General features: G+C 55.4%; 1 pseudogene; it reads right to left on the bottom strand.

Moving 5' to 3' along the window:
* Positions 1–4,190: 4,190 nt before the first annotated feature.
* On the bottom strand, positions 4,191–7,974 carry LOC143641209 (iroquois-class homeodomain protein IRX-6-like; annotated as a pseudogene).
* Positions 7,975–9,125: the final 1,151 nt, after the last annotated feature.

The following is a 9,125-nucleotide window of genomic DNA, read 5'->3' as shown; positions in this document are numbered from 1 at the left end:
CAGAACTGGGAGAAATAAATTGCTTTTGTCGATAAGCCACCGGGTCTCTGGTATTCTGTTACAGCAACCAAATGGACTGGATGCAACACACCCTTGAGTCTGGCACGTGATAAGAGCTCCGGGTTCTGATTATTATCGACAGTTAAAAGTGACCACAGAAATCTAGTGTGTCCAGTGCCCATGTAGTGACTTCTGGCACAAGAGGAATCAATGAAGGAAGAAGAGCCTGGGTAACTTCCCTGAGGAGTGTCCCCTCTCCCCTATGGGGAGAAGCCCCCTGGCATTGCCCAGGCATGGGAAAGGTGCCTTAGCCATGGAGGGATTTTGCAAATCTAAACCTCAAGCTCTACATTCTGCACGTACTGACACTTTTCGGAGCTCACAGTTGGTCCCTTTGTCCGTAGGTCCCAGCAGGCTCCCCCGAGGACAGCAGAGGAGCACCCTCCCTCCCCTTGCCCTGGTGTTTAATCAAAACTGGATTCAAAAATATGATTCTGGGAGATTATATTGGGAGATTTGCAGGAAGCACTCAGTGGGGACAGAGATAGTGGCAACAGATTGTGGTTGGGGGTCTGAGGCTGGGATAATCACAGGCTCAGACATGCCATTCTCAGGCTCTTTGCCTGGACCCCTGGAGCTCACCCTCCATTCTGGAGGAGACTTGAAGCACAGGATGGAGACCTAGATTATCTCAGTATTGCCAAGCTGGAGAAGGAAGAGGGGAGGGGACTTGTCCAAGCTGCATAACAAGGTAGAAATGCAACGGAGAAGGTAAAGCAGGTCTTGGGGACTCCAGATCGCCTGCTTCAGCCTTTCTCATACCCCACTTTCTCCAGCCAGTTAGGCCCAGGTCTTGGGAACAATTCTAGGCTGCTCTGGACTGGGAAAGAGAGGAGCAGTCTCTGAGTCAAGAGATGGTTCCTGGAGCCAGAGAAACAGCTCCCTGGGGGCCTGAGGGCCAAGGTAGGGCAGCCCAGAGGGACCTCCTGTCCAGGTTCACTGTGGGTGCATAAGGCAGAATGGCTGCAGAAGAGGGAGGCAAGGTCCCCCCACCAACCGACCTCTGCATTCTAGCCCCTGCTAAGCCACAAGACCTTCAGTGTAGGCCAACCTCCTCCCCAATCTGTCCCATCCAGCTCTGACTCCACGTGATGCTAAGGGACTCTCTCCCCTCCACCAACCGCTAGCTGGCATATCCGGAGGGGTCTACCTGGCCCCCCAGGACGGGGTGGGGTCGAGAGCCCCTTGAAAGAAACCTCCAGTTAAAGCTCTTTATTACAAGCGTTAATCCCGAAAAGCCGACTGGAAATAATGTTTATCTTTTCGCAGCTTAATTTTCCGGACCCTAAGCCGCGGGTCAGTGAGGGCGACTGGAGTGTCCCTGGGGAGGCTGGGGATGGGACCAGCTGTTGCCCAGGAGCAAAATAGAAGCAGGGAGGGGGGTTTCCCGGAGGGTGGGCGAGCAGAAGTCCAAAAAGCCGCCCAGAGTAGAAAGCTAAGGTCTGTTTCCACCAGAGACACGCATGACCCCGAGCCGGTCACCTGCTCCCCATGGGGCCTCAGTTGCCTCATCTGAAAAAGAGGTTTGTGTTTTTGTGATTCCTTAAGGACCCTTCCCACTCCGAGGGGGCCTTTTCTATAGAGAGGAAGAAGGGGGGGCCAGGGAGGGTCTGGGGACGACTAAGGTCAGGCTGCCCTGTTTCCTGCTCCCAACCTCCGCCTCCGCAGCTCTGCTGTGGCGATTCTTCTGGCTTCAGTGACCTCAGAGCTGATGTGGAAGACTGTCACCTAGCCCAGGCAGGGGCCGGAGTGGGAGAGAAGGGTCCTGGAGGGATCCAGCCCAGCCCCTGGAGGCACACCCCCTGCCTTGCCTCCAGCCCCTCTGGTCCCCCACTCCCTGAGCTTCCCTCTGGGACGCTGACCTGGTCCTTCCCCTGCCGCAGCAGTGCTTCTTCTGGCCAGCTAATCCCACCCCTCTGGACCCCAGGTGTGAACTGGGGCAGCCTTATCCAGCCTGCACCATGCGCGTGGGCACCTTGGCATCTCTCACATTCAACTCCCCCCATGAATCTGCAACCCCAGGAGGAACCTGGGCCAAATGCTGCTCCTAAATATCCTGACATTTACCTGCCCCCCTTGCCACCTCCCACACCCGCCGACCAAGGTGGGCCTCAGCCTGGCTCAGCTGCTTGGTGGAAAAACTTTGGGTCTGCTACACCCCAGGCGCCCTGGGTTCCATGGAGGGCGGCCTTGTCCATTTCGCCCCTTGCTGCCCTGTCCCCAGAGCTCCTGGCTGTGACCCACCCCTCCCTCCACCCTGACCTTTCTAGGCACCCCTGGCACAGATAGGCTGCACAGCTTAGGTTCAGCTTGATTATTTTTAAGGACACAAGGAGAGGGGAAGGGGAGAAGACTCAAGTGGTCCTTAGGGGCCAGGTCAGCCATAAAGCTACAAAGTGAGTGAATGGGGTGAGGGGCAGGAGTGAGAAGGAGAATGCATCCAGGCCCTGCATCCAGAGAAGAAAGGCAGACTCCCTGGCTTCCCTGGCCTTCCTCAAAATGCCCTGACTCCTCCTCCTCAGCTGGATCTGGGTAGGTGTAGATCTGTCCTGCCACCAGCTCTTCGTGCAAGGTTGGCTGCTACAGGAAGGTTTCTGTGTGTTTGTCTCTTAGGCAAAGTGAGAGCTCCTGGTTCCTGTCAAGGTCTGGCAGTTTCTTAGAGCAGAGGTGAGTTCAAAAAATGGGTCCATGTCCAAGATTCTTCTGCAAATCGCAGCCATTGCGCTAACCTGCTGAGAAAGGAAAGGTTGATTAAAACCCAAAGACCACTTGGTGCTGATTCTTAGGAAATCCGAGGTCAGCTGTGTCTGGTCCAAAGAGAAGCACAAGTCTAGAGGCAATATGCTTGCCAGAGGTATTGCTTGGACTCTCCATGTATATATTCAAATAACAATGTAACCCAAGTTTCTAAACCAGTGGCTAATCCTGGGAGAAATTACTATGAAGAGCACACTCTGACAGTAATTGCTAAAAGTTGCCTAGTGCTGGGGAATTGCTGGGAGCCATCAGCCAAGTAGGTATGACAATTTCCTTGCCAGCGTACCCCCATGTTTCTTTAGTGGAAGGACTCATGGAAATAGGACATTTTTCAGGACATTGCATGTAAGGTGACCTTGCTCAAGGACCAGGGCAGATCCGTGTTTAGGGTGTTCCCCCTTTAGAATAGGGCGGTTTAGCATAATAGGAGATTAGGGTGTTCCCCCTTTAGAATAGGGCAGTTTAGCATAATAGGAGATTATGGTGTTCCCCCTTTAGAATAGGGCATATCCTGCTGCTGAGTTCCTCTTGAGTTCTTAGGGTCAGACAATATATATTTGGGAGACAGAAGCCCATGCAGAGTGGATTTAGGCAGAGTGTGGATTTGGGCAGAGAACGTGGATTCCCCCAGAATGTGTTTGTAGACAGCCGGTGTGAGTTCGGGAATAAAGAATTGCTGTTTGAATCTACAAGCTGTGTGGAGACTCATGATTTGTGCCCAGCCAGAGACTGCAGCAGGGAATGTCCCTTCCTGGGGTGAAATTCCCTTCCACCAGGTCCTTAGCACACAGAATAAACCAACTGGAAATGGGCAACACCAATTGGCAGTCTAACCCTGCTTGGAAATGAGACTTTGCAGGTGAGTCCTCTCCAGGGACAGCACCAATCTCAGTTACATGGAATGCAGGGGCATGTCTATATCCTTAGGGATTTTAGTGGCCCCTGAGAGGGCTGCAGCTGTACTTAAGCAGTGACCTTAAACCTATAAAATGTCTCTGGCTCACCTTTTCAGAAGTCTCAGAAATCTCTGGTGCCTGTCCAGCCCTGGGTACCAGCACAACAGGAGACCAGCTGAAAACCCCTTGTGCTAGACAATTGTGGCAAAGCACACCTAGTGCATTTGGAAGAACCCTGGACCATGAATTCACAGGTTGTCCAACTTTCCAGCTTTCTATATGGATCCCAGGTCAATTTCTCTTATTACTATTATCTGGCTTTATAATGAAAGACTAGAACTTTCATCTGGAAGCATCCATTTGAAGGGGGAGCTATGGGACAATCTCCTGCCAAATCTGAACCTGAGCTTGGCTGGGCAGGGTGGTGGATGGGTGTCTTTTGGGTAGGCGCTCCCAGCGCCATTGGGGACCCACTACCTTCTGCTCCGGAAGGGTACTGGCACTGCACTGAAGGCTCCCTCCGCCTCGGGCAGGGCGCACAGTTCAGCGGCAGCCCCTGAAGGGTAAACGTGAAGTTTCCAAAGGCTTTGGCTATGAGGGAAGACTCTTCACAAGTGGGTCACCGGGCGAAGCCTAGAGACTGTCCGGGAATCATATGGCACTCAGGACTCTTTGGCCTGGGCTGCGCTGAGGATGCACCTTCCACCGCGTTGGCTGCTGCGGTGTGTGCCAAAGACCAGATGCGCGGTTTCTCTGCGCATGGGTAGTGCATGATCATCGTGGGCCCCCGGGGCTCCGCTGCAATGAAGTCAGCTTCTCCCGACCGGCGGGGCTCACTGAAGGAGAAGCGGGGCGCCGCCAGGCCGCCCTCCCTGCTCTCCACCCGGCCCTGCCGAGCTGCGGCGCAGGTCACAGACAGTGACTGCTCGCCTTTCTGGAAGCCCGCCAGCCTGTCCACCGCAGTAACCACTGCCTCCTCCTCTTCGGCTTCCTCCTCGTCCTCCTCTTCCTCCAGGTCTTCCAGGTCACTCAGAGGGAGACCCTGCGCCTCCTGGCTAGCAGTAACGTCTGCAGGAAACCAAATCAAGAGCAAGTGAGAAAAGCCCAGGGCCCAGGGGAAATCCGCGGGAGTGCCCATCCCAGAGAAGCTTTTAGCAAGAAGCACTGCTCACCCCATGCTAAGCCAGCTCTCACCCTGCCCCCCCCCCCACTGGCCCGCCCTAGGGAAACAATTCTTGCTCCAGGCTTGTCTCCATTCACCGCCCCTTGAAAGACTCGCCCTCCTTGAGAAGCCAAGGAAAAGCCACCGCAAGTCTGGATCTCAATAGTAAAAAGAAGGCAAAGGACTCTTTTCATCCAACTTTAGCATCCACAGGTGGCTGCCGTTACATTGTTTAATTCAGCGAATGTTTGCTGAGGGCCAACTATGTGCCAGGCTTCACCTAGGTCTTGGGTATTTAGGGGACACAGTGGTAAGACCTCTTCTGGTAGAGTTGGCTTTCTAGAGGGGTGTTGAGTGTGTGCATGTTCTTAGAGTGATAAATGGCCAAAGAAAGAAAGCAGGCTGGTGTGACAGAGCATAACTGGGAAGCTACACGGTGGCTTGGATGCGGAGGTAATGCTTTTGGGGGGCTTGACAGTTTCAAGTAGAGACTCAGCTCTTTCTGCAGGGAATTCCAGGAGGAGTGATGTGCATGGGCAAAGGCCCTGGGGTGAGTGCAGGGGATGAATGCCTTCAAAGAAAATCTGCCCCAAACTGCTGGATGGCTTGTGAAATCTAGCAGGTGGCTGATGGGCATTTGGGTACCTTTGGGGTCACTGTTTAGGTAGCCCAGTGACTCCTCTGCTCTGGTCTCTGCCTTTCTTTCCTCCCCACCTTTGTTCTTGGGCGCCCAAGTCATCTTGTTCTCCTTCTTGAGTCGCCGGCGTGCGTTGGCGAACCAGGTGGACATCTGGGTGAGGGTCATCTTGGTGATGATGACCAGCATGATCTTCTCGCCCTTGGTGGGGTAGGGGTTCTTGCGGTGCTCGTTGAGCCAGGCCTTGAGCGTGCTGGTGGTCTCCCTGGTGGCGTTCTTTCTGCGTCCAGCACCGCCCAGCTCTACCCCACTGAACCTGCAGGGAGAGCCCAGCTCAATCTCTAGCCTGGGAACAAGGGGCTTCGGACAGGGGGCATGGGTCACCTGGAAGTGTGATTCTGCCCCTCCCTTTCCCTTCTTCCTCCCACCCCACCTCCCTTTCTGGCAGGAGGGAGCCAGCCATTTGCCCACTCCTCACCGGTCATACTGGTACTGCCCCAGAGTCGGCTCATAGGGATAATAGGCTCCTGGATGGGCCAAGCTGGGCGTAAAATTCCCCGCAGCCTCCTTAAATTCATACTGTGGATTCGGGAAAGGAAAAGAGAATGGAGGACTCAGTGTGGGGAGGGGCAGGCAGCTGAGGTCAAGGACTCCCACCATGTGCATGGCTGTGCAACCTTGGACACAGGGTTTAACCACTCTGCCTCGGTTTCTCCCTGGTGAAACGGAAATGGTGATAACAGGAGAAGACCATGTTGGTAAATACTAGCCGCTGTTCTTACTGCCCTTACACACCAGTGGGGCTGCTTCCCAACTTTAGTCTTCTTCCAGAGCTATTCTTGACGCTCTGCACCTTTGTGACTTCAATCTCAACTTCCTCATCTGTGAGTGGAGAATATGGATGGTTTACCTACGTCACAGATATAATAGAACTACCAATGCTTTCTGAAGAGTATGTAAACCATCTGTAAATTCTGAAGTGCTCTGAAGGTATATTTTCCCCTTATACACAATCCTAACCATTTCCCTTCCTTAGGGCTCTGTGTCCCTCCTAGATTTTCCCTGGAGAGGTCACTCTGGATTTCACCTGTCTCTGCTGCACATGCCCCCAGTGCCTGCATGTCCTAGCAAGGTAGTCCCAGTTCCCACTCGATTCACCAGTGCCCCATACAGTGGGGGTGGCTCTGGTCCATAGGGCAGGTAGCCAGGGTAGCTCTGGGCAGCAGCATAGGGAGCCCCGTAGATGCCCAAGGCAGCACTCAGCTCAGGCCGGGCGCTGCCCAGCAGCCGGCTATCATAAGGTGTGCAGCAAAGAGCCGGTGCTGGGGTGGAGCTGGAGGCCACCTCTGAGACTGAACGTGGAGCAGCTTCGCAGCAAGTGGCGCTGGAACTTGCAGACACCAGGAACTACAAGAATGAGAAAGAGGTCACTGGAGGTCAGAGACCCTCCAACTCCCTGGAGCCAGAGGGAAGCAGGGAACTGCCAGGTCACTCGACTTTTTTTCCTTCCACTTTAACTAAATGCCCCGTTCTGCTAGCTGGTGGGACAGGAATTTTCCCAGGGGCAACTCATTCAAACTCCTCTGATAGATGTCCCTATGCCATTACTATGGTTCCAGAGTCCCAGGGGACTGGGGAAATGTGAAGGTCAGAAACCGCATTTAGAGACCAAACCTGTGCTCTCACCGCCATCTCTGCAAAGATAGAGCTAGAAGTTAGCCTTAGAGACCATTTCAACCTATCACCCCCACTCCTGTTTTATAGATAGAGAATGGAGAACCAAAGAGAGTAATAGACTTGTCCAAGATCACACAGCAGGTCAAAGGTCAAGCTGGTACCAAATCTCAGGAAAGTATTCCAGGCACTCTGGGGAGAAACTGAGTAACAGTGGTGGGATTTTCCCATGAGACTCTGGTTGCTGCGCAACATGCCCTCTCCTCCCCCACCACATTTGGTCTGGAAAATTGAGCGATCCAGAGACAGAAAACTTGGATCAGCCCAAGGAAAGAGCAGGATAAGAATAGAGGTCAACAAATGAGCAACAATATGGCGAGATGAGCAGTGCTCTGTACTGGAGGTCCTCTCCCCGCCCCGCAACGTCCTCTGGCCACCTCACACATCTGTAAAGAAAGGAGGCCTGACTGGGAGATCTCTGAGATCCCACCCACCTCGCTGAGCAGCATAGTAGGGTTCCCCACGTTTCCATGGTCACAGGGTTTTCCAGCATGCACTTGGGAATGGAACGTTCTCAGTCAGGGACTGGGGTTTTAGAGGAAGCTGTGATATGCTACCCGGGCCTTGCTCCCTCAGTCTTCCCCCCGGGACATGGAGAGGAGAGAGCTCAGGGGTAGGCACGCACCAGGCGGTCACCCCCTCCACCCAGGCTGCCCCCCATTCCCCATGAAGGCACTTCTTACCTGGGAAGCGCCGCCTTATGGGTGTCCGAAGTGCGGGAAGGACATAGTGGCTGTCCCTGTCCTGTCTCCCTCTTCCCTTAGGAGTTCCCTTCTCAGCCCCGCAGTTCGGTGCCCCTAGCCTTGTGGCGTCTGGTTTCCTTACACCGCTGCAAGTGCCCAGCGCGGGTTCCTTAGCCCGCTTGGAGCGACTGGAGGCAGAGCCGAGGGCAGCCCAGCTGCTGAGCCCTGCGCTCTGGAAGGCGCCCCTCCAGCCCGTAGGGTCCAGAAGACAGAAGGGCCCATGGATGGGCAGGGGAGGGAAGAAGGCGCAGGTTCCCAAGGGCGCTCGGTGGCAAGGTGCGGCGCGGCGCCAGGCTGTGAGGCTCCTGAGGTGTCCCAGTCCTGGGTGGCCAGAGGCTCAATGTGACGTCATGGTAATCCCGGGCTGCTAGACCGGACCCCGGGCCCGGGGCCCCGGGCCACCAGGCGTGCTAAGGGCAGCCAGCCCGTGCGCCCGCGCGCACGCACTCTCACCCAAGCTCACTCTTGCTCCGGGAGATTTGTGCAGTCGGCGAGGAACGTCAAAGACCCTGACCCTCTCTGCTCGGCGCTAGATCCTACCCCTTTTTGCCGCAAGCTCACGCGCGCGCGCACACACACACAGAGAATCTCTCCAAATTACCCGGGAGAAGTAGGAGAAACGCCTCCCTCTGCGCTGCGCAGGCCCCGGGCACAGCGCGCACACCTCCTACCCTGCAGCCCGGAGGAGGCAAGAGGCAACCGGGGTGGCGAGGGAGGATAGAATACAAAAGAAGAGACTAGAGAAAAGTAGGGGAGAGAGGCAAGAGGGAGGAGGAGGAGGGGAGAGAAGAGGGATGAGGAGTCTGAGTGAGGTGCGCAGGGAGGGGGAGGGAGCTGGAGTGGGTGAAGGCTGGGCGGAGGCTGAGCACAGCAGGTGGAGGAGAGCCCAGGCTCCTGGATGGACGAAGCCCCCAGCCTGGCTCCTCCGCCTCTCCGCTGCAGGAAAGTTTGTTGCACCACCAGCCCGGCGCTCGTGGAAGCGGATCCGGGCAGCGTTGGTGGACTCCACGGGACCCTCCATCCTTCTCCTGGGGATCCGGCTCCCTCCTCAGTCTCCCCAGGACTCTGGCTAATTCCGCCTTGCCAGAGCCCTGACCCTGGGGCTTCTTTGCCTCCGCTTGACCCTCGAATACGCC

Source organism: Callospermophilus lateralis, unplaced genomic scaffold (genome assembly GCF_048772815.1).
Source record: "Callospermophilus lateralis isolate mCalLat2 unplaced genomic scaffold, mCalLat2.hap1 Scaffold_9086, whole genome shotgun sequence".
NCBI classification, from domain to species: domain Eukaryota; kingdom Metazoa; phylum Chordata; class Mammalia; order Rodentia; family Sciuridae; genus Callospermophilus; species Callospermophilus lateralis.
The sequence above is the reverse complement of the archived record's forward strand: the minus strand, read 5'-3'. Positions and strand labels throughout refer to the sequence as shown.